Consider the following 25,639-nt stretch of genomic DNA (forward strand, 5'->3'; position numbering starts at 1 on the left):
TTGTGGTTTCAGGATTTTATGCTTAGAAAGGTCTTCCTTATATAACCAGAGATATGAAAAATTGTGCTCTATATGTATAATATGAATTATAATGCATTCTGTTGTCATATATAACAAATTAGAATAAAAAAGAAAGGACTTCCTTACTTCAAGATTATAAAAAATATTCTCCTATATTTTCTTCTATTGCTTTTCTTTTAATTTTTCAAATTATTTGAATGTTTGACTATATTTGCAATTATTTGGTGCTATACAGGAATCTAATTTTAGTTTTTAAGTGGATAACTTGTCATTTATGCCTTGAGTTGAAATATAATTTTTATTGTATTCTAATTCCCATATATGCAGGTGTCTGTTTCTGAACTTTGATTTTCTGATACATGCCTTATGTATTCCTTTTGTGTTACTTGATGTGGCATCTGTTTTATTATGTTATCTAATGTATTATTGCTTTTATAGAGAATCTATTGAGTTTTTCTATATATTAAATTGTTTTTATTCTAATAGTTTTCAATTTTCTAAGCTGTTATATCATCTGCATACAGTAATAATTTTGCCTCTTCTCTTTCAAAAGAAATGCCTCTTATCTTGTTGTAGTGGCTAGAATTTCTACAAAAATGTCATTTAATAATGGTGATAATAGATATCCTTTTTGTGTCCCTGGTTTCAATGAGAAGGGCTCTTGTGTTTCATTGTAGGTATGTTCTTTGGTAATTCTTTTTTTGTGGTTCTGGGTATTGAACTTGGGGCCTTTTGCATTCTGGGTAAGCATTTTTGCCCCTGAGCCACACCGCCAGCTCTTCATGGTAATTTTTGATAAATATTCTGTCATATTAGGAAGATTTCTTTTGTTTTTAGTTCATTATTTTTTAAAGTGAGGATGGATGTTGAATTATTAAATGCTATTTTGGTATCTGTTGAGATGATCATATGATTTTTCTCCTTTAAGCCGTGTGTGTAATAGATTATGTCAATAGACTTCCTAATATTGAGCCATCATTTTTTTTCCCTTGGGAGGATTCAACTTGGTCAAAATGCATTCTTCTTCTGATTGTTTATTATTTTCAAATATATTGTTAGAATAATATTTGCTAATGTATTTTCTAAGGTTTTCACTTTGTATTCTTAGAGAGGTTTAGTCTGACAATGATCTTCTGGTTTTGTGCTGTTTTTATCAGGTTGTTATTAGGCATTTCAAATTCATGAAATGAATTGGGAATGTTTCCATTCTCTCAATGTTATAGAAAATGATATAGTTAAATATGATGTAGTTCAAAAGTTAAAATGAAAGAAATGCTGTTCTTTGAGAGAGGAATAATATCTGTAAATATTAGTGAATCCAGCTAGTGTCCTTTAGAGGAGGGAATGTTTGACAACCTAACAAATGCCATATTTACTTTTTATTCATTTATTCAAGAGTAAGTGTTTTGCTCTTCTTTTAGTGAGTTGTAGTAACCATACTTTTTCGGAAGATTATCTAAATATTCAGATTTGTTGGCATAAATTTATTCATATTATTTCTCTTTATTTATTTATTTAATTTGTTCTTGATACATATACATGATAGTAGAGTGTATTTTGACATATTAAATGTATATGGAGTAAAATTCCCATTCTTGTGGTTGTACATGATGTGGAGTTTCACTGGTGGTGTATTCATATATGAACATAGGAAAGTTATCTCCAATTCATTCCAGTGTCTTTCCTATTCCCCTCCCTTCCCTTCATTCCCCCTTGTCTAATCCAGAGAACTTCTATTCTTCCCTTCCCCCCTTATTGTGTTAACATTTGCATATCAGAGAGAACATTTGACCTTTTGTTTCTTGACACCAAAAACCCAAAATCCCAATCAATAAATGGGCAAAGGAATTGAACAGGCACTTCACAGAAGAAATACAAATGGTCAACAAATATATGAAAAAATGTTCAACATCTCTAGCAACTAGAGAAATACAAATTAGAACTACACAGAGATTCCATCTCACACTAGTCAGAATGGCAATTATCAATAATACAAGTAACAATAAATATTGGTGAGGATGTGGGGGAAAAGATTCATTCATATGTTGCTGGTGGGACTGCAGATTGGTGCAACCATTCTGGAAAGCAGTATGGAGATTCCTCAGAAACTTGGAATGGAACCACCATTTGACCCACTTATCTCACTCCTCAGTACATACCCAAAGGACTTAAATCAGCACACTATAGTGACATAGCCACATCAATATTTACAGTAGCTCAATTTACAATAGCTAAGCTATGGAACCAACGTAGGTACCCTTCAACAGGTGAATGGATAAAGAAAATGTGGTGTATGTACACAGTAGTCTATTACTCAGCCATAAAAAGAATGACTTTTTGACTTTTGCCAGTAAATGGATGGATCTGGAGACTATCATATTATTTCTCTTATTTTAAATTTATCCCTATCCTGTGGATGTATTTTCCTCTTGCTTTATGTATGTGTTTCACATGTATTTACTGAGTGTCTGCTGTGTGCTGTGGATTATGTAAGGGTTTCTGGCTCTCATAATATGCTCAGTGGCAAATCACATACATCAGATGTTACCTCTAAGGAGTTCAAATGTCAATGTTATACAACTGTGTATATTCTTGGATAAATTTGCTCCCTATTAGTTTTCCTGATAATTTTACAGGAATTTACTGATAATTCTACAGGAAAAACATAATTTTATCTATCCTATCTACTGTGTTTATTCCTAATTCATTAATTTCTTGTTTTAGTGTTGTCTTAAATTGATTTTTGTTATCTGCAAATATATACAAAAATAGAATCACCAGTTATCTTCAGCAGTGATTAACTTAGGACTAGACTAGTTCTGCTTCACTTTTAGCCGTAAACCCTTACATTTTTCAAAGCAAACCCCAAACATCATTTCATCCAAATACTTCAGTAAGTATCTCTAATAGATAAGTTCTCCTTTTAAAACTTAGAGAGACCCTGTCTCAAAATAAAAAAATTAAAAAGGACGGGGGATGTAGCTCAGTGTTAGAGCACTCCAGTTCTAATTCCCAGTATCAAACAATAGCAAACAATATCACTCATAAAAATTAACAATATTAAAAAAAAGAAAAAAAAATTAACAATATTTTATTTTATTAAAAAAATTAATTGTAGATGGACACAATACCTTTATTTTGTTAATTTTTTTTATATGGTGCCAGTATTGAACCCAGTGCCTTACGCATGCTCGGTAAGCAATCTACCACTGAGCCACAAACCCAGCCCAACAATATTTTCTTACTGCTCCCTGATATCATCAGGTCAGCATTCAGATCCCTAGAATTATTTCATGAGTGTCTTTTAATTTTTTTTTTTTTGTAGATGGACCAAATACCTTTATGTTATTTATTTTTATGTGATGCTGAGGATTGAACCCAGTGCCTCACTCATGCTAGACAAGTGCTCTACCAATGAGCTCCAGCTCCAGCCTCATGAGTCTTTTTATAGACTAATGAGTACAAGGTCTACAAATTGCATTTGGTTGATAAATTCTTTCACTTTCCTACTGCTTTGTTTTTTCTTTTCTTTTCTTTTATTATTATTATTATTATTATTATTATTATTGACAAGAGATTGAACCCAGAGGTGCTTTAGCACTGAGCCACATTCCCAACCCATTTTTTTATTTTTTATTTTGAGACAGGATCTAAGTTGCATAGGGCCTCACTGAATCTCACTGAATTGCTAAGGCTGGCTTTGAACTTGTGATCCTCCTACCTTAGCCTCTCCGGTTGCTTGGTTTACAGGCATGTGCTGACTCCTACTTGTTATTTAAATTTAAACATAGAGGACAGTGGAAAGAGTTGTGCAGTATAAACTTTTAAACCCTCCACCAGTTTCAAAATTTGTTAATATTTTGGTATTATAATTAAATTTTTTTTTGTAGTTGTAGATGAACAGCATGCCTTTATTTGTTTATTTTTATGTGGTGCTTAGGATCAAACCCAGTGCCTCACACATGCTAGGCAAGTGCTCTGCCACTGAGCTACAGCCCCAGCTCTTTTGGTATTATAATTGAATGTCAAATTTAAATACCTATAGAGATCCCTTCTGGTTTCACAGGTCGTTAATCTCCTCAGAACAAACACTTTTAAGATGAGTGAGATTCATTCAGTTTTGAGATTCCTTTTGGAGAACAAAGAATACAAAATTATATTTGGGTTTTATTTTTTTTATTTATAATTAATGGTGATTTTTTTCTTCATGGTGAAGGGGATTGAACCTGGTGCCTTATGCATGCAAAGCAAGCACTTTCCAACTGAGCCGTATACCCAGCCCTTGGGTTTCATTTTAAACCTTTCTCAGTCCACATTGCTCAGCTTCCAACCATAGTGGACTTGCAGAATGTTTAATTTGACCTCTCCCATTATAGTTTAGATGAGAGGTATGTGGCCTTTTAAATTTTTTGTTTTAATAGGACAGTTCCTACACAGGTGTGAGACAGAACAGTCTCAAAGGGCCCTGGACTCAGAGGGGCTAGCACTTAGAATGGAGTGGTCTATGGTCATCATCTTGAAATTCTTATGTTTATATATGTTTATAAGTAAAATCCAGCTGGAGAATGGAGCACCCACACGGGGTTTGGAGCTTCTGCTGATGTCGCTTCCTACCACACACCACATCCCCCAGGGTGGGTTTTTGGTGGTCTGGTTTCCTGGTTTATTCAGACCTTTTCCTTGCATCCCTCCTCCCTCGCTCTACCCAATGACCATTGCTGTTTTCTGCCTGGGGCAGTAAATGAATTATGTCAGCAGCAGGAAAAGGTGAATTCTGTCCTTGCACTTCACATCAGGTGGAGCACAGCGTGGGTGCAGGGAAGTGAGGGTTTGGTGCACATACTTTGAGGCATTTTTGTGATGCCATCCATCTTGTCTTGTCATCAAGTCTCTAGCCCTGAGCTGGTAAAGTCACAATGCCTCAGCAGGTATCTGCAGGTCTTCCTGTCTGCACTTGAGCCAGGCACCTAGTGTCTCTGCACAGAGGTTGTAGCCCCTTGAGAACTGGGAAGGAATAATAGACTTCCTCACCTCTGTCTGGAACCCTGCATTTGCATTTTGCCCTGTGCTTGCTAATTGTGTTACCAGCCTTGACAACAGTAATTTAAAACCTCCTTGCCCTGAAACATATGATTGTGTTACCCTAAGGATCTAAATATCTGGATGCTTTCTGCATTTACATATGCCACATCAGACTAAGATGAGATGAGATAGGTGACAACAAACCATATTCAATTAATTTCTATCTGCAAACAGATAGTAGAATTCAGATGCTTTCCTGAATGTAATCAGTTTTGAAAAATGTTTTGGATATATTCACAAGCCCTGGGGAGACATTAGGGAGTTAGAATAGTAACTTTTTTTTTTAAATTTTTAATATTTATTTTTAGTTCTCGGCGGACACAACATCTTTGTTGGTATGTGGTGCTGAGGATGGAACCCGGGCCGCATGCATGCCAGGCGATCGCTCTACCGCTTGAGCCACATCCCCAGCCCCAAATAGTAACTTTTTAAGACCTAGAAAATTGAACATGCAAGAAATTATAATACAGTCACATAAAAGCGAAGCAGATCTAAAGGCATAAATGTAGATTATGTCTAAATATTAAAAGAAAAAAGTTGCAGAACAGAATGTAGTGTATATCATTTGTGTTATGAAAGATCACTTTTTAAGAGTTTTCTCATGTGAATGTCTCAGAGATCTTTAGATCCTTAACATGCTTCTTTTTTAAAAATATTTTTTATTGGCCAGGTATGGTGGTGCATGCTTATAATTCCAGCAATTTGGGAGACTGAGACAGGAAGATTGCAAGTTTGAGGCCAGCCTAGGCAGCTTAGTAAGACCCTGTCTCAGAAATAAAAGGGACTGGGCATGTACTTAGTGGTAAAGTGCTGAATACAGTCCTTAGTACTAAAAAAAATGGTGTCTAATAATTACACATGATAACAGGCTTTATTATGATATATTTGTACCTACACATAGTATAATTGGGTCTATTTCATTTTCCCATCCCTCTCTGTTCCTTCTCCAATTCCCATTCTATACTCTATTGGTCCCCCTTCTATTTTCATGAGCTCCATCCTTTCCCCTTTCCTTTCTAGCTTCCTGATGTCATCAGGTGACACCTGCATTATAATTTGTGTTCTTCAAATATTCTGGTCAGAAGTCACAGAATGGGCATCAGTAGAATAGAGGAAAGTCCAGAGACACCAGAACTATTGGAACACTTTTTTTGTTCTGTTTTTGGTACCAAGGATTGAACCCAGGAGGTGGGGATGGTTCAACCATTGAGCCACATCCCAAGCCCATTTATTTTTTCACATTTTTTAATACAATACGGGGTCTTGCTAAGTTGCTGAGGGCCTCACTAAGATATTGAAGCTGGCTTTGAACTTGTGATCCTCCTGTCTCAGCCTTCCCAGCAGCTGAGATTATAGGTATGTGCTACTGTGCCCAGCGCAGTGGAAGGAGCACTTTTAAAAAGAAATTCTAGGCTGGGGATGAAGCTCAGTGGTAGAGCACTTGTCTGGCATGTTGGAAACCCTGGGTTCAATCCCTTGCACTGCGCGTACACTCACACACACACACACACACACACACATACACACACACGTAAATAGGAAATACTGCATTGCCAATGTTTTATATAGCACAAAAAATATGAAGAAAAACAGAATTGTTGATGACTCTGTGTTAAAACGTGATTCTGAAAAGTGGGATGCTGAATAATTACAATTTTAAAAAATACCACAGCCCAGCTGGGGTGTGGTTCAGTGATAGAGGGCTTATCTGCATGCAAGGCCCGGGGGCAGTCGGGGTTCCATGTTCAGGGTCTTGTGGCTGGTTTTGAAACTGTTCAGTCAATAAGCTTGGTTTATATTTCTTTTATGTATTATAATTTCACATAAGATTTTGTTTGGGAACAAAATAAAAGTTCTACTTCTTCACTAAAACAGTGCTTATCAGCTGTCTGCTATGTGGGCTGAGGTTGCACAGAGATGGAAGAAGGGGTGATAAATGTCAGGAGGAGTCAGAGTTGTACCTGCCAAGGCAAAAGTGTTTGTTGACTCTGAAGGCTGAGAGGAGTGAATAAGAATGTAAGTGACCAGCTATGAAGTGGGGAGTTTCAAGGGAGTGTCCAGGAAGAGATGTCATCAGGTGTCTGGGATCAGTCTGGATTAAACCTGTCAACAGGCTTGTCTAGGGTGATTCTTTTAATTGTTATCCTGTCCTTGTGGACTTGACACTGCCACATTAAGGAGCCACATTGGGCTGGACAAAAACAAACAAACTTTCCTTGTGGTTCACAGCATATCTGGATTTGAGGATTATTTTGGTCCATTTAGTTCAGATATTACCTTCTTTTCACTGTGAAGAGTTCACATTTCCCCTCTGTCATCAACTTCTTGATTCTCAGATAAGTGATTTTCCATTCAGTCTATACTTTCATATCTATACTTGCGTGTTTGTATTCGAACTTCTAATTTTACAAAACACAACTGCTGCTACCATTGATGACATTGCTATATCCGCTTTCTCTGCATTAGCTTCTGTAATTCCCACCACAGCCCTTAAGGTAGGCATTACTATTAGTCCCATGTTACTGAAGAGGAAGCTGGGACTGACAAATAACTTGATGAAGGGTTCACAGCTAATAAGTAGCACAGACAGAATTTGAACCCAACTGGTCAGCCTTAGCACCTGTGCTCCTAAGCACTGTACTTCACTGCCTTGAGGTCAATGTGAACCCTTGTGGAAGAGCCTCAACTCTTGACAGGCCTTGTTTGGGGGGAGGTGGAAGTTCCAGCCATGTGCTGAAAGCACATGCTCATTCATAAACAGCCCATGAAGTAGCAAGCCTCCAACTGAAATGAGATGTTGCTTCTGTGCAGGCCAAGGCAGTAACTCTAATGCAGCCCAGCCGCCTATTATCCCCACCAGCGAATCCTTTTTTTAGGCCTTTTCTTTTGCTCCTCAGGTGAGGTCTTTATCGGGTCCTGTCCACTCAGATGGTTGGTGCCCTAAGGCCCCAGCTTTCTTCCCTTATGTAGACTGCCCCACACAACAAATCTCTGTGTGAACGATTGCACAAAAGAGGTCTGGAAAAGAAGTGGCTTAAAATGCTCGATTGCAGTGTTCTGGCAAAAGGACTAATTGGCATTTTTATTCCAAAGGGGAAAAATTGCCTAATAGCAAGAATCAGCGAGTAGTACCACCCATGTAAACTGTTCATTCTTGTTTCAGCTCAAAGGCCTCAAGTGGGGGAAAACAGCTCTTGTTTGCTCAGTGTTTTGTGTGGTAGAGTCAGACTGATGCTGTTTAAATTCTATGCACAGGCCAATTAAAATCACTAAGAGTTCTTTTTCGTTGTTTCATCCTTTTTTTTTCCATGGTATTTTATGCTACCAAAAATACACTTGGTTAAAACTCCAGCTCCCATCACCTTTCTACATTAAATGTAGAAAATGGGACAGAGATTTTTGCAAAGTCTTTTGAACATATATTTACTACAAACTGACTAGAAGATTTAAGATTTTTAGGCATCACTGAAAAATTGGGTGGTTTTCTGAATTCAGTAGAAAGCAGATGGCTGTGATTTGTACCTTAATTCATCCAGCTGATTAGTGGGGAGTCAAATCCTGCAGAAGCAGAGACTAGGAGGGGTGGAAGTGGAGGTGAATAAGAATAATGGAGGTAGGCTGTGAGTGATTGGCAGAGATTTGGAACTTGGGGGAACTCTGGAACTTTGGGGGAAAACTGACTCTTTGATCACACATGGAAACTGATCTGTTTAATTCAATTATTTTCTAATATATATAGGGGCAAAGAGAAGATATGTCCCTGGAGGAAATTTCCATTTGTGATGTCTTTTCCTGCATCTGTGGCACATATAGTGGCCTCCTGAATATGAGGCTTGAAATAGAGCTTCCAGCTGGTTGGAGGATGTCAGGCAACACAGCTGCAGATGAGATTGTATCTTTAGCACTTGTTGTGATTTAAAATGTGGATCTCAAACATTTTCATTTGTCCAATTGGTTGGTCTTGACATACATGGTCTGTGTTTTACTTGGAAGGTCCCACTTCACCCACTTTCCATTCTCATCTTTGTTGGGAGTCTCCCTGAGAACTCCTCGGGCCTTTCAGACATGGCGGCAGGCAAATTGCCAGTGGGTTGCTAGAACTCCCCGGGCCTTTCAGATAAGGAGCCCCTAATGCAATATGGTGGCAGGCAAATTGCCAGTGGGCGGATAACAAGTTGTTTTGAAAACCTTCTAATTGGCCCTCCCGTTTCGTGGACAGTTCGTGATCTTCATGAATCTTATGCAGGGCGGATGTGTGTGAACCTTAGGTGATGACCTGACCTTTACTATGATTGGCCCTGGGAGCTTCCTGGTTTAAGATAACTGACTCTCTCTTTCTATATAAGCTAGCACCAGCTTGCAGTAAAGTGCTTCATCTTTGTCACTGCTGTGTGTGTGCATTTTAATCTCTGATGACAAGCCTTGGCCTTTCAATCTTTCCATGTCCACAAACTACCTGTTCATTTTTTAAAACATTTTTTAAGTTGTAAATGGACACCACATCTTTATTTCATTCATTTATTTTTTATGTGGTACTGAGGGTGGAGCCCAGTGCCTCACACATGCCAAGCAAGCTCTCTACCAGTGAACCACAACTCCAGCCCAAGCTACCTGTTCTTTAAAGCATTGTTCAAAACCAAGATACCACCAGCTTCTGCAAGCTGGAAATCATGTCTCTCTTTTTCTCAAAACCCTAGATACATTGCTTGTGTCCCTGTCAAGGTGCTGGCCACTTTAATCCACTGTCTGCATTGTAGAGTAAACTACTATGGTTAATGCTAGAATGATAAACTCCATATCCTCCATAATAGCTGCAAAGACCTGGTTGAAAGGGTGGGTTTAATATTTGTGTTGAACAATGAACAAATTTCAGGGTGAAGAACTATGCTTGAGTTCTTGATGCTGCTCATAGACTAGGTTAGAGCCTACCAGCCATTGGCAGGGTGCTGAATATCTCCCAGACTTGTTTAAGTAATTGAAAGAGAACATAATAAATTTCAGCAAGGCTGCTTCACTATTGGCATCACCCAGGGCTATCCTCTCTCTCGGTCCACATGGCCTGTCTTTTAAGTGCTCATGATGTCCTGAGAAAATAGCTGTTCCTTGTCATCCAGAAGCACCTCTTCAGTGCCAATTGCACATGGAGCTATGTGAGGGTCTCTGAAAAAGGTAACATGTAGCCCCAGCCCCTTCCCTCTGAGCACTGCATTCATGGAACCTTATGTACAGACAATGGAAGTAAATCTTTTGGCTCACATGTGGGTTTAAGGAAGTATTTGGACTTTAGGTTGGTGAGTATCTGGATTGGGAGAAATGTGGGAAGCAAGCTCTGGATCTTGCATCCATGTGCAGGTATTGGGTTCTGTTTATTTCCTTCATGTTTGACTTTCTTCCTGAAGAAAGTACTTTGTTAGTGTTAATATCCTGTGAGTGTTGCTTCTCTGATGCTCTGGCCAAGGGAGAAAAGGAACATTCACCTTCTCAAAGTGCAGAAAAACAGGTCCAGACCAGGATTTGGTTGGGGGGGACCTTTGCTTTAAAAGCAGAGTTTGGGGGATTGGGGGCATAGCTCAGTGGTAGAGTGCCTTCCTGACATGCATGAGGCCATGAGTTTTATCCCCAGCACCACAAAAAAAAAAAAAAAAAAAAAAAAGGAAAAAGAAGAAAAAAGAAAAAGGAAGTGGAGGCTTTTGGAGTTCAGTGCAAAGTGAAAACAAAAAATATCAAAGCTAAAAAGGAAAAGAAAAGCAACAACAACAACAACAACAACAAGAACAAAAACAAAAAAACCCAAGCCTTTAGGTTCACTTCAAATCAACCTCTAATTAAGTTCAAGGGCTATCACCTTGTTTCAGAAGTCTAGGATTGAATTTCTGAGTCAGGATTCCTACGTGACTGAAAGCTTTGCTCTCACACCAGCTGGCACCTCTCTCTGCCTTTGTATATTTGGATTGAGGAGTCCAGATGTTTCAAGCAGATCCACAGACCCTCAGCTATTTTCCACCCATGTCCCCTTCCACATTACTATGCCTTTTAGTGGGTCTCTCTGTGCTGCATTAGTAGGGTTCAACTTAGTGTAAGACTGGAGGACGCCCCACCACATGACACAGATCACCGAAGAGGTTCTGCTTTATTACAAAAGGCTGTATGTTTATATAGGTCTAAGGAGAGGTAGCAGGGCTGAGGTAGATAACAGGTCGCCCATTTATTGGCAAGCTCTTCCACATGTCAGTTCTGGAACCCAAGAAGTTAATTCTTATTGGGGCTAAGGCTTCCTACCAGCAGGGTTTGAACATTGGTGCCGGTGGGAACATTTCATGCCAGTGAAAGAAAAAAAAAAGGAGAAAGAAGGTCGTTAGGCGCCATGTTGGGGTTTTTCTCTGGGGTGCTGCTGCCATATTTTCCCAACACTTAGGAGAACTTTCTTGAAGTCTCCTCTGTTAAGATGTCATTTGTGAAAACTATTTCACCATAACCCTTTTATTGTTAAAGTTATTTAGGAAATTACTCATGCCCATCCTGAAACTAAGGGAGGAAGTAGAGCCCTCTCTTTGTTGATTTGACCATTCATCCTGAAATGTTTATTAAATTCCTTCTAAGTGCGAGGCACCCCTTTGAGCACTGAAGATAACAGATTGGAACAGATCTGCCCTCAGAGAGCTCACCTCCCAGGGGATGGTTTCAGACCTTAAGAAGGTGAAGCTTGTAAACAAGAGCAAGTGGAGGTATGATGACTGCTAGGAAGAAAACAAAGCAGAGCGTTAGTGTCACTCTTATTTACCATCAGCAGGAATGCTAATGCACTTATCACTACTGTGTTTTAGGCCCCATGCTAAATGCTGGGGATGCAGAGATGAAAAAGATAGCTTTCAGCCTCTAAGGGGATCTGTCTGGCAGAGGACCATTGCAAATAGCTGTGACCCAGGCAGAATGAAAAGAGTGCCTCACACAGGAACAAGGATCAGTTTGTGGGAGTGAGGTTGAGGGAGAGAGAAATAGAGAAATTTGGATTGGGCTTGAATGGATTTGAATGGAAAGTTTCTAGGATGCAAATTTCCATTCAATGTAGCTGTTTCTAAAAGCTGAAGTTGCTGGAAGGCAAGAGTAGTCTGCCTCTGGAAGAGTCATCAAGTATATTTGAGCTTAGGGTGGGGTGCCTGCTAGGCAGATATGTAGATAGGACTCAGATTCATACATTGAATTGACAGCAAGTTGGATTTGGTGGTCGTGAATTGTCTTCCAGCCTGAGAGTCTGTGACACCCCAATGTTTTAAATGCTGTAAACCAGACTCTTCTTTTTGCATTTGAGACTTCTCTTTACCTTTCCTCTGCAAAGCTTTTCACATAAAATTTAGCTTCCTCTGAAGAAATACTTTGCTGGAGCAAGGTAAATCAGTCACACCTCTGTCTGAATAATCAGAAATTCCAGTGAGTGTGATAATAATCAGTGACATCTTCCTTTTGATTATTTCAAACAGATGTAGGCTGCTGTACCTTGGATGGACTGAAGTGCCTTATGGCTCATTCTAGAAGACTCAGCTTATTTCTGCCTAAAAGTAACTAAGACAGGTGAGCTTGAAAGTTTCCTTTTGAGCAACTTCCTTCTTGCTTCCTAGCATGTGATCAGAAGTAAATTCACTTGTGAACTTGGTTTGCATTTGTTTTGCATTTCCTATATATGATATCTTCTCTATTATACTGACCATGTGTTGCAGCAGGATGCATCAATTACCTGTCAGTGTATTTTGTTTACTTTTGCAAACCAGCAGGGTCATTGTTGTTGGAGATCAAAGACAGTGGACCAACCTGTTCTCTTTTTTAGCAGGTGGAGTGTGAAAAAACTTAGTCTGTCACCTAAATGAGAGCCCAGCTCTTCACAGCTGAACTTGTAAGTCAAGCTCCATCTCACTCTTTCTGGAATGCTAGGTTCTGTTTCTGGTACTAGAGAAAATAACATTTATTCTACAATTGCAACCTGGGTCCTGGACCCCACTGTCCTTGAAGGTGGCCTGCAGATCCCTAGCTTCTCAATCTCCCTGCTTCTACTTTAGTGATCTCCTTTCTTAGGTTGTATATTCCCATAGTTTTTAAGGGTAAATAGCTTTCTTTGGAGTATTCTAAGATAGAGAACATCCATTTCAACTGACACTATCAATAAGGATTGTAGGTCAGAAAGGAGAAGGGCAAACTGATCTTTAAGTTAATATTTCTCATCAGCATCAAAAGTATGAAACATTTTGCATTATAAGCTCTTTACTTGGTTTCTCCTTCCTCATCACTTCTTTCCCTTATTAAAAAAACATTTTTTTTATCAGTGGTTATATTCTTCTAAACAACTATATAATAGTTACTAAGCTCAGACTTTAAAGATAGAACATCAAGGCACAGAAAACTTACTGGGAAATCTGAGGCATAATGTACGTTCTCAAAATTTTCTCAATATCAAAATTAATTAAAAAAAGTGTTAAATAGCATTTGTGTGATTGTTGTATAGTAAAAAAGAAGGGATTTGCAAAAAACCAACTATTCCAAGATGGAGCTTCAGAGCTCAGAGAGGCTAAAGGGACAAGGGATGAGGAGAGTTAAGAGTGGTGCCAGAGGGAGGCGGGGCCTGCCCAGAGTATCAGCATTGTCATGCAGACCTGCTCTTGGGTCCCTTGCTGGGTTTCAGAGTCAGCCTCTGCAGGGAGCCACATGCCCTTTCTGCACTCTTTTTTTTTTTTTTCTGCACTCTTTTGCTCTCCATTTCACCTTATTATTTATTGTTCTTTCTGATTCGTATTTTAGAGCTGTCAACCTGGTAGTTTCTTTACCTAGGGTTGAATGTTTTGGTCACTAAAGCAGCACATCAAAGGGACTATGTGCCTCTCTTCATGATGCGGGCCATGTGTAGACAGGCAGATTGGAGCATGGAAGAGCATCTTTTCTTGGCAGAGAGCTCAGAACACCTGAAAGCTCTTCATACAGGGAAAACAACAAAAACCACAAACAAACAAACAAACAAAAAACCCAGAACAAAAATGAACCTAACTAACTCAGAGCTGGAGAGTTTTTCTTCTTCTTTCAACCCTATGGGGCGCAAGTAAAATTGTTTGTTTTTCTCCTTGTCTTGATTAGCTGTAACCCCTGCTTTAAAAGATAATAGGTTTGCTCAAAAGTTGCCTTGCAAGATTTCTTTCCCTTGGACAATAAGCATCCTAATAAAAAAAAAAAAGGCTATATGCAAATAAAGTCATTTCTGTTTCTGGAAATCACGTTTATAAGCACCACAAATACATTTCAATTGATAAAGGGAGCAGTAGGTAAAAATGTGTAGTCACATACTTCCTGTTCACTACCGACATATACATATTTTTCTAGTACATTGCTCAATTGTGAAATCAGGGGAAAGCATGCAATAAACATTTTTTGCAGCAAATTTTAGTAAAATATCTGTAAAAAGAAGACCAAATATACCAATGTTGAATATTACAATGTATTTGATTAATTTTTTCTTCTTTTAATACAAAATTGTCAGATAATCTTGTCCTGTAAAAATACTACATTTTAAAATTCAGTGTGGTACTATCAGGCACCCCCGGTCTCTTCGAGCTATAACTGGTACCGAGCTCGTGCTGCTTGTCAAAATTTAATGAGAGGGCCCGTTCTAAAATAATTGAATTTTCATATCAGAACGAACCAGGATTACTCAGACAATAAAATTGCTGAGTCCTGTACTGTTACCGGCAAATACCTTTTGCTTTGCTCATGAAATCAGTATGTAAATGTTCAGGGTTTGTATTTAAGGCATCTCAGGCATTTGGAGTTGTAGTACTAGCAATAATTTCAAATGGTGCCAGTGATAAGTAGCTGGTTTTTTATAATGTTCAAAGTGTAATTTGTTTGGTGAATCAGGATAAGCATTTGGTTTATATTTTATATAAATGTTAATGCATTTGCAGTTTAATTATGTTTCTTAACTTTTAACATTTCAGAAGTCAAATTTGAGGACTAGTCCATCAGATTGTCTTGCTTTCATAACATTCTGAAAAATGGGAGCACCCCCATGCAGTGAGTTTAAAAAGTAGAGGTGGCTGGAAAGTTCATGATGGTATGTTTTGGGAATGGGAGCACTGATAATGAAGCTGGAGAAATGCCATCCATGCCTTCGGTGTGCCCTCCCCCATCACGTTGAGTTCTCTGAGACACAGGTTTGGACCTGAGAGCTCTCTATCAACAGCAAGGAAGACACCTCAAGGGAGTGGCTAATTTAGTTCTTTTATGATAGTTGAGTTGGAGAGCAACTATTGAATGATGTAGTATAATTTAAAAAATTAATGCTCGTTTCTGTAACATTGCAATGATTGAGGGTATGAGAACAGAAAAGAGTTCTTTCTAGTGCAGTAGAGAAAACTTGCTATAAGGTATGTTATTTTCCATATTCTTAGGTTTAAAATGATCGCAGGTTATTAGCCTTTTAGCAGATGTGTTCTCAATCAAAAGTTAGCTCTGTAATTTGCCAGAGATTAATACCTGTCAAAATCATGATTTTTTTTTTTTTTTTTTTTTAGTCTCCTTCATTGTATTGCCTGGTTGAGTTAGAAAAGTATTGGATAATCCAACATTAGAGGCAGAAGACTTGGCCTTTACTTTTTTTTTATACCATAGAGCATAGGGGTCGTCAAACTATAGCTGGTAGGCCAAATCCAGCTTGCTGGCTCTTTTTATAAATAAAGCTTTATTGGAACATAGCCACACTCATTTGTTTAGGTATTGTCTGTGGCTGCTTTGGGGCTCCAAGGGCAGAGTAGAGGAGTTGTAACAGATTGTATGGCTTGAAAAGTATAAAATATTTGCCATCTGGCCCTTTTCAGGAAAAGTTTGCAGATCCCTGATTTAGTAGAAAACTTCCAGTTTTCTTTTTCTTTCTTTTTTTTAATTTTTTTTTTTTTTTTTTTTTTTTTTTTTTTTTTTTAGGTACTAGGAATTGAACTCAGGGGCACTCAACCACTGAGCCACATCCCCAGCCCTTTTTGTATTTTATATAGAGACAGGGTCTCACTGAGTTGCTTAGGGCCTTGCTAAGTTACTGAAGCTAGCCTCAAACTTGTGATCCTTCTGCCTCAATGTCCTGAGCTACTGGGATTACAAGCTTGTGCTACCTAGCCCTTCCTAGTTTTCAGTGGTGATGGTGGCGAACACTGAACTATAGTGAGCACTTTGCACTTAACCCTCATTTAACCCTCACAACAATCTGATGTTATAGCACTGCTGCTATCCCTATGATACATATAATGAAAAGGAAGTTTTAAAGGTTTAAAATGATCGCAGTAAGTGACAGAACCAGGAAATCTGGATCATCAATTTGTGTTCTTCTCATTTTTTTAACTGTGATTATGGAATTTTCAAACATACATAAAAAGAGTAAAATAAATCACTAAGTGTGCGTCACTTCAGTAATTAATAGCACATCCCCATTTTGTTTTATCTACTCTCCCTCTTACCAACTTTCCACATATATTTTTAGGTAGGTAGAGCAAATCTCCAACATCATTTCATTACACCTACAAATACTTCAATACATGTCTCCAACAGATAATGACTTCTTAAAAATGTAACCAAAATATCATTGTGGTATTTAACAAAATCCATTGTGATTCCATATACAATCTTAGATCAGTCTGTATTAAAATTTTTTTTCTGATTGCCTTTCTTTTGACAACTGATTTGTTTAAATCAGAATCTAAGCAAGAATCACTCATTGAATATGGGAATTATGTCACTGCATTTTTATTCATATATAATGGTCCCTACCCCTTACTTCCCTTACCCCTGTCAATTATCAGCTGATTCATTTGAACTCTGGAATGCCCACATTATAAATTTAACCAACTGGTTCTTTTTGTTGCAGTTTAATTTGTTCCTCTTTTCCTATTATTTCTTTTATACTCACAGTTAGGTCTAGATGATTGATGAAATTAAGATGTGGGGTGTGTGTGTGTGGGGGGGGGTGTATGTGTGTGTGTGCATGTGCACACATGGGCACACACTTTTTTTTTCCCTGGAGACTCCTTCATAGGTGGTGCTGGGCACTTCCTATCATATCACATCAAGTGGCACATGAGGTCTGTTTATCATTACTAAGAAGTGATGTCCCATTTCCTCAGTGGGTTCATGTGATATCATTCTGAATATGCCATTGTGAAGTTCCCCACTGACTTTTCTCCAATGATTTTGCCATTAATGAGCAGTAATTTCCTAGGTCCATTATTTGACAGTTGCAAAATGGGTTTTCAAAAAAGTTTTGTCAATATTATTAATTGTATTTCTTCCATAAAGATCTTTCCCCTCATCAACTATTTGGTTACCTTAATATATAATTTGTTGAAGAGAAGCAGTATAAATGCTTAATTCTTTTTTTTCCAACTGTTTCTTGTAGTATCAGCAATTTTCAGTAGTGATCAATGATAATACAATAAATAATAAAATTTATGGCTTTTAGAATACATTTTTGCTTCAAGAGATTATAAATTTTTTTTTTTGATACTAGGGATTGAACCCAGGGGCTCTTTATTATAGACTCACATTCCCCAGTCTTTTTTATTTTGTATTTTGATATAGGGTCACACTAAGTTGCTGAGGATCTTGCTAAGTTGCTGAGACTGATCTTAAACTTGGGATCCTCTTGCCTCAGCCTCTGGAGTTGCTGGCTATAACAAATCTTTTTGATGACCCAATTGCCCCATTTGTGGCTCGTGGGAGCTGCATGTTGGCTTTTGTGTCTTTGTGACATGGCCTTGATAGTGTTCGCAAGTGTACTTGCTTTCTGGCGCAAGATATCCCATGGCTATCTTATATGTTTTATTCCTCAAACTGATAATCAGCCATTTCTCCAGGTAGTTTTGCTTCCTTTTAATGGGAAATATGACTTAGAAATTGAATCTGGGTGCTCTGACTGCTCAATGCTGCTGAGTGGTCACTGCATCTAGCTTCTCAGTAGGGACAGCTAGGAAATATATACTTAATTAAAAGAGAAAAATCATGAGTTTGTTTTGATATTTTTCAATTTAATTGTAAAATTTCGGGATTTTTACTACTTTGATTTTATATATGTTTCTCTTTTTTTCTTATGCTGAGAATCTTGGTTTCTAGTGATAATATCCACTTATTTGCTTTATCCTGCAATTTACATGTGGCAATTTAAAAATAACAATACCAGTATTATTATAAATGGTAAGACAGTTTAAATTTTTTATCCTCTTAAATTCTATGCTGAATGGCCTCTTAGTAGGATGAGCATTTTAAACCTGGGTCCACCTAAAGGGTTCTGGGTGGGAGCAGATGATATGTTGAGATCCATCAGTGAGATTTCTCATATATCAATAATTTTTCTTATATTTCTTATATATCAATTATTTTTCTCCAATGGTTTTGTCATTAATGAGACTTTCTAAAGTGTGCAAGGTGGTTATAGTGCTTACACTTGAGCTAGCAGGTCCTAATTCAAAGTTTTTCACAAGATTTTGACACAGAAGTTATGGTCATCCTTTGGTATAAGAACAAATGCCCCTTGAAGATTCTATAAAGTGAGCAACTGTCATACAAAAAACAAATTTAGGGATCCTATAGGATAATATACATGTTGTGTATAAATTGCTGGTATATAAAACATCTTCCTATATGTCATCTCATTTGATCCTCATATCTTCCCCAGGTGGTAAGGAACTATTATGATCTCTAGTTTCCAAATGAGGATCAGAGGGATTAAGTATTTTCTCAAAAGCACACAGCTAATACGTGGCAGAGCCAGGATTCAAACTATATTCTTCAGTCCACAGCCTAGCAATCCTTCCAATACATCATGATAGTCAGCCTAGCCAGGCATGGTAGTGCATACCCATAATCCCAGCAACTGGGATTAAAGGAGGGAGGAGGATCACAAATTTGAGGCCAGCCTGGGCAATTTAGCAAGACCCTGTCTTAAAACAAGAAAATAAAAAGGGCTGGGGATGCAGCCCAGTGGGGTACAGTGACTCTGGGTTCAGTCCCCAGTGCTGAGGGAAAAAAAAGTTAGCTTATTCTAGGGTGTTGTTTGCATTCCAGTAGTGGAGGTTCTTTCAACTTCTCTTGGGGATCAGAATAGGTTTTGGAATATTTTCTTGAGAAGGGGTAATGGTACTTTCCTTCGATATTTCTTAGGTGGTCAAATCTGGAACTCAAGGTGTGTGCCTGAGGGCTTCTCATTTTTATCCTTTGTACTACTCTTCCTTTCCCACTCCAGATTGTCTCTTTGTTTGAAGGAGGAGGAGGAGTTCTGGCCAAATTTGTTCCTTCAACTTAGAATGTAACTCTGTAGTATCCGAGTCTGACCTGGCATCTCTTGAACCAGGTACTGCCTGGGTTGCCTTCCATTGTCCCATGCGCAGTTGCCAGTAGTAATCATAAGGAAACATCCTACTTTTTTTTTCCTCTGCTGTATTTGATGGAGTTTTCAGTTCATTTCATATTGACAGTTACTTGACCAGGAAGTAGAAGTTTCTCACTAGTCTTACTAAAACCCCAACTTTTTTTCCCTCAAAATTCATCCATGTGAATTTATTTCAGCAGTAGTGTCACTGAAAATTAATAAATGTAAAAATTAATTAAAATTTAAAAATAATAAATTAATTAATAAATATGATGACTAACCACAAAATATAACCGAGTGCATAAAACAGAGTCTGAATTCTACTAAATTCAGAATGTTTGAATTGGACCTGAACAGAGGAATCCTGGAATGATTGAGGATCTGACATGTCCATTTTGTGCCTGCAGATTAGGCAGCTTGCGGGGAAAAGACTGTCTCTACCATAGGCACCTGTATACCCCAATCCTTCCAGTCTGGAATCAGAATGTCTGAGTTCAGATCCTAACTTCACCAGCGTGTACCCCTGGGAAAGCTGATCTTACTAGGTCTTTGATTTCTTATCTGCCACATGGAGGCAAAACACTGCCTAGCTCATGCAGTTGTGAGGATCAAAGAGAAAAAGCCATGTGACGTTTAACATAGAACTTGGCATATGACATAGCAATCACTTCAATGCTGGATACTGTCATTGATCATGAATGTCATTATTATTGATTATTGTCATTAATGTCATCTTCATAAAAATAATATATTCTGATAGAATACATTATCTAGGCCTCAAACCCATATAGTGATATAAATCCCAAGTAGCAATTGGATTTTTACTCCCAATTCTGATGATTTTCATTAAAAAGTGTGAGTGTTACCTTAATAATGAGGTTTGGCTAAAACTGTTCCCCTCCCTAATATTTAAACAATGTCCATATTGTTTCCTGTATCTCTTCCCCACACAGCATCAACATCATGCTCATCATCCTCTTTAATCTTTTTTGTTTTCCTTGAACAGTAAAACACTCTGTTCAATTCCTCTTTTCCCTTTCTCCTTTGACCCCACCTAAGAAGGCTTTCACCCTACCAGGCCACTGAAAGTACTGTGGTTAGTGTTACTAACAAATTCTACCACTCTAAAGTTACTAATTCCACATTACTAAAGTTAATAGTGCCTTCTCTCCTTTGTTTTTCCTTTTGCAGTATGACCCAGTCACATTTCTCTTCCAGATTTTCTTCCTGTCTCTTTGGCTATTCTATATCGCCTTTTCTGGCTCCACCTTCATATTGCCATCTGGAAATAAATGTTGGGATATCCTAACCTTCTTCTCTCTCTATTCTCTGTTTACTCTATTTCAGTGACCTTGTCTAGTCCTTGACTTTAAATATTGTCTAACCTTCACCTTTCTGTTGATATACACAGGCTATGAGTATTGTCATTAAAGGTCCTGAAACATTGTAGGGCATTACTCATCACATAAGCTTTTGGGCCACACCTATGCCCCTTACATCTAGCAAAGGCCTTCACCTTTGTCTTTCTTGAAATATCCAGGCTTTTCTTTTTCATCTTTCCAGATAAACTGTCCTCTCCAAACTACTGATGACCTCCTTCTTGATCAAATGCAGTGACCTCATATATTTTTTTTTATGTCTTCCAAGGTGCCATTTGTTATTTTCCTTTCAGCATAGATCAGATTTTGGTGGTATATGGGAGAAATGTTCAAAAACCATTCAGCACTACCCCAGTGGATAAGTTTAGGGATCAGACTAGGTCATTGCGAATTAAGATGAACAAACAAATGAAACTAAGTGTGACCATTCATTCATTCATTCACAAGCACTGGTCACCTTAGGAATGCTCATGTTCTCTGTTGGGGAAGATTCAGAGGTGTTCAAGACACAGCCACAACTTGAGCACCTCTTGGTTTAATGAGGTATATGCTCATTAGGAGGCAAAGCAGTGTACAGGAGCAGTCTAGTGAGTGGTGGAGAGTACCATCATGCCATTCAGATGAACGTGAGTTCAAGTGCTTCCTCTTTCTTACTAGCTTTGAGGCCTTGGACAAACTGCTTCACATTTCTGAGCCTCAATTTTCCATCTATGAAATGGAGATGATGGCAGTGCCCACTTCATGGGGTCTCTGTAAGAATTAAATAACATAGTAAGGCATGTAAAATGATAACACATAGTAAGAGCTAGATAAAAGGTCGCTATTTTGATCTTTATGAGACATATTATCATTGTCTGCCTCTTTTCTTCCCTGACACAGGTACCATAGAATCAATGTCCAAGACTTCATAGGTGCTCTTAGAGTTTCTTTTTTTCCTTCTATTGTCTGATTCCTGTTCCTTTGGCTAGAACAGTGCTATCAAATACGGTAGCCATCAGCCACTTGAAATATGGCTGATCCTAATTTGAGAGACTTAGTATGCCAAAGAAATGGATGTAAACTATCTCAAACAAAAATATTACTAACTTTTATACTGATCACATGTTGAAATATTTTATATATTGGGTTAAATAAAATATATTATTAATTTCTTTTTTTGAGGTACCAAGGATCGAACCCAGATGCACTCTACCACTGAGCCACATCCCAAGCCCCTTTTTATATTTTTTATTTAGAGACAGAGTATTGATGAGTTGCTTAGGACCTTGCTAAATTGCTGAGGCTGGCTTTGAACTTGGGATCCTCCTGCCTCAGCTTTCCAAGCTGCTGGGATTACAGGCATGTACCACTGCACCCAGCAGTTTATTATTAATTTCATCTGTTCTTCTTACAATTTTTCAATGTGACAACTAGAAAATTCCCAGATACATATGTGACTTGCATTTGTAGCTCACTTTGTGTCTGATTGGATGGCACTGGCCTAGAAAAATCCACTGCTCCACATTCCTGGCTCCTCCTCACCTTGGGATCTGGTGAGATTCTCCTCACCCCCTAGATCTACTGTTAGTACCTCTCTCCCCTTTCCTTGTTCTTTGCCACAACCAGACATAGTGGTCCATTCATTCTGGTCTGCCCTGACCCTGTACCTGTGCTGACTTGCATAGCCTCTTGCACCCAGCAGGCAAGGACTCGGGAGGCCTGTGGCCACTCCTGGGCTGTTAGTGGATTTTTCTCCTTGGTTTCCTCACAGCTTTTGGTTTATCCTTCTGCTTCAGAGTTGAAAATTTTGGTTTCTAGTTAGATATTTACTGGTCTCCCTCCACTATTCTGTTGTGAATTCATTGATAGCCCATGCTCTTTCTAATTTATCTGTGATCCCCAATGACCAGAGTAGCATCTTGCAGAAATTGAGCACTCATTAAGTACTGCAGGTACACATATATTCTCAGACTGCATTTCCTGCGGCCAGTTTCCCCAGCAGCACCACTCCATGACATACAGTTTCCTGCTAAAATTTTCCTCATGGCTTCCCTTGCTTGTAGCCAGACTCATTGTAAGAACCTGTCTGTGTCCTCCTCTGTCTATCCTCTCCTACTCTGTCTGTGGTATGGTCTGCCTCAGCTGGAGCATAGCAGGTCTGTCATCAGCTGATGTGTATCCTGGATGGTGGTTGTTGCAGAGGGATGGGTAAGCTCCCTTGAGGCTGGCACTGTGACCAGTATGTATAGAGTGGCAATAGACTGCCTCCTGCCTTGGTTGTAGGGATTTTCCTCATCTGCCTTATGGTGGGCATCCTTCCAACTTTATGGATGATGCTGCCATGTAATTTGTGGTGAGTAAATGATGCACAGAAAGCTGAGTGGGTAGATTGTGACAGATGTGAGTTTCCTAGCAACATCATTAGCTACGCTGGACCACCATTCAGTCAGCTTTGCCTCCTGTGGCCTGATACCATGGTGACACCACACTCTCTCTGGCCACTCCATAAACCTTGCACTTATGGTTCTCTGTCTTTAGAGGGACTGGGGAGAAAGATCACTTAGCAGTGTGCTGCTAAGATGCTAAAATGGATGACAACTTCCCGCTTTCTTCCTTTTCCCCCTGAGGCCTTTAACTGTGTACTTTGTATGACTTATTTCCTGGGGGTGGACAGCCTTGCAACCTTTTTGTCTTATAAAAGTAGAATCTCAGCTGAACCATCTCATCTCTCTCTGACCACAATGCTTGAGAATAAATAAAATTTAATGGTGAAAATTCTGTAGTACTTATTTGGCTTAGGTGCCATCCATTTATTAAAGGATCCCAGTCCCCGTCAGATTCCTTCTACAGTGCTCCAGAAATTACCAAGGAATGTTTGGTGTGTGCCTGTGAATGACTCCTAAATACCTTGTGACATCTGTCATTTTCTTTCCTGTCCAAGTCCAGCTACTTCAGTGATTACTGCAGCTGAAATGGTCTCAGTGCTCTACTAGGCTACCACAACAAAACTACCATCAAGGTCACCAAAGCTGTGATGGTGTCTTTGCCTCTCCACTGCAGAGGGGGACTGACCTGGTTCTGTAATCCCAATTCTGCATCTGTTCTGGGTTCTTGAGACTTTAGAGTCCTTCTCTGCATTTTTCACTCTTTTTTCACCTCTCCCTCCTTTTTCTCTTTCCCTTTTCTTAATTATTTTCCTTCTCCATTATGATGTTCCTTTTGCCCCAGAACTCAGATCTGTATAGGTTGGGCCTCAGAACAATCTGAGTGATAGACAGTGATATTCTTAGAACAGTGTTCTCTTCTCCTCTTCCAAACTGACCTACTAGATATGGACCAGATTTAAGCATCCAGTTCACCTTCAATGGAAGTATTTTTTTTTTCCACTGAGGCTATTCAGTGTCTCAAGTAAAGGGAACTGGCTCTGCTGGTCTCCTAGACAGGCTAAAGTGCCTGTGCTCAGAGCCTGTGCTACTATTGTGGAGGAAGGCCAATCACCTTTTTAATTTATTTTTTTGTGGTGCTGGAGATTGAACCCAGGGCCTTGTGCATATAAGGCAATACTCTATCAACTGAGCTATATCCTCAGCCCCCAATCACCTTCTTTATGTCTGCTTGAGCCTGCCATTTGTAGACCCTCTCTTATGCCACTGACCTACTTGTCAATCCTGTTATTTTATTTTAATTTTTTGGTACTAGGGATTGAACCCAGAGTTGCTGAATTACTGAGCCACAATATCATGGTGGAAAGGCACGGCAAAGGAAGGCTGCTCAGTTCATGGAAGCCAGGAAGCAAAGTGAGAGCAAGAGGCCAGGGTAAGGCAGAATATCAGGTGGATGTGGTGGAGAAAAGCAGCTCAGGACATGGCAATCAAGAAGCAGAAAGATGAGGCTGGGGCTGTAGCTCAGTGGTGTAGCACTTGCCTAGCATGTGTGAGGCACTGGGTTCAATCCCCAGCACCACACAAAAATAAACAAAATAAAGGTATTATGTTCATCTACAACTAAAAACATTTTAGAAAAAAAAAGAAGCAAAGAGAGAGAGCTCTGCCCACCAGGAACAAAATATAAAACCAAAAGGCACACCTCAACTGACTTCCTGCCTATAGTTATCCCCCAATTAATCCATATCAGTGTATCAATTTACTAATTAGGTTATACATATTATAAACTGATCATTTCACCTCTGAGAATTCTTGTAATCCTTAAACTACTCACACATCATTGTCTCACATGGGAGCTTTTTTTGGGAACACCTCTAAATTAATTAGAACACATGTCTAAATCCTAATACCCATTCAAATTATTAATCTATCAAAAGGATTAATCCATTCATGAGGTTACAGCTCTCATAATCTAAAACAGTTTTTTTGGGGGGACATTAAAGATTGAAAGCATAAGGCCAAGCTCTTTGAAATTTCATGTAAATTTGATAATTAGTTTGTCCATTTCTACAGAATAGTTTGTAAAAATTTAATTGGAATTGTATTGAATCTATACATAAATATAAGGAGAATTAATATCCTAAAAATATTGAATCTTCTAATTAATGTCTATGGCATACCTCTCTACATATTTAAGCTTTTATTCATTTATCTTAGTCTTTGTCATTTTCAGTATACAGATATTACGTAGTTTTGTTAAATTTATTCCTATTTTATATTTTGATGCTATTTTAATTGCATTTTTGCAGTTTTTTCAAAAATGTTTGCTGCTACTGTATAAAAATTCAACTGATTTTTGTGTGTGTGCATGCGCTCATGTGCTCGTGTGTGTGTGTGTGTGTGTGTGT

The sequence above is a fragment of the Spermophilus citellus genome, assembly GCF_964194105.1.
Source record: "Spermophilus citellus genome assembly, chromosome: X".
NCBI lineage: Eukaryota > Metazoa > Chordata > Mammalia > Rodentia > Sciuridae > Spermophilus > Spermophilus citellus.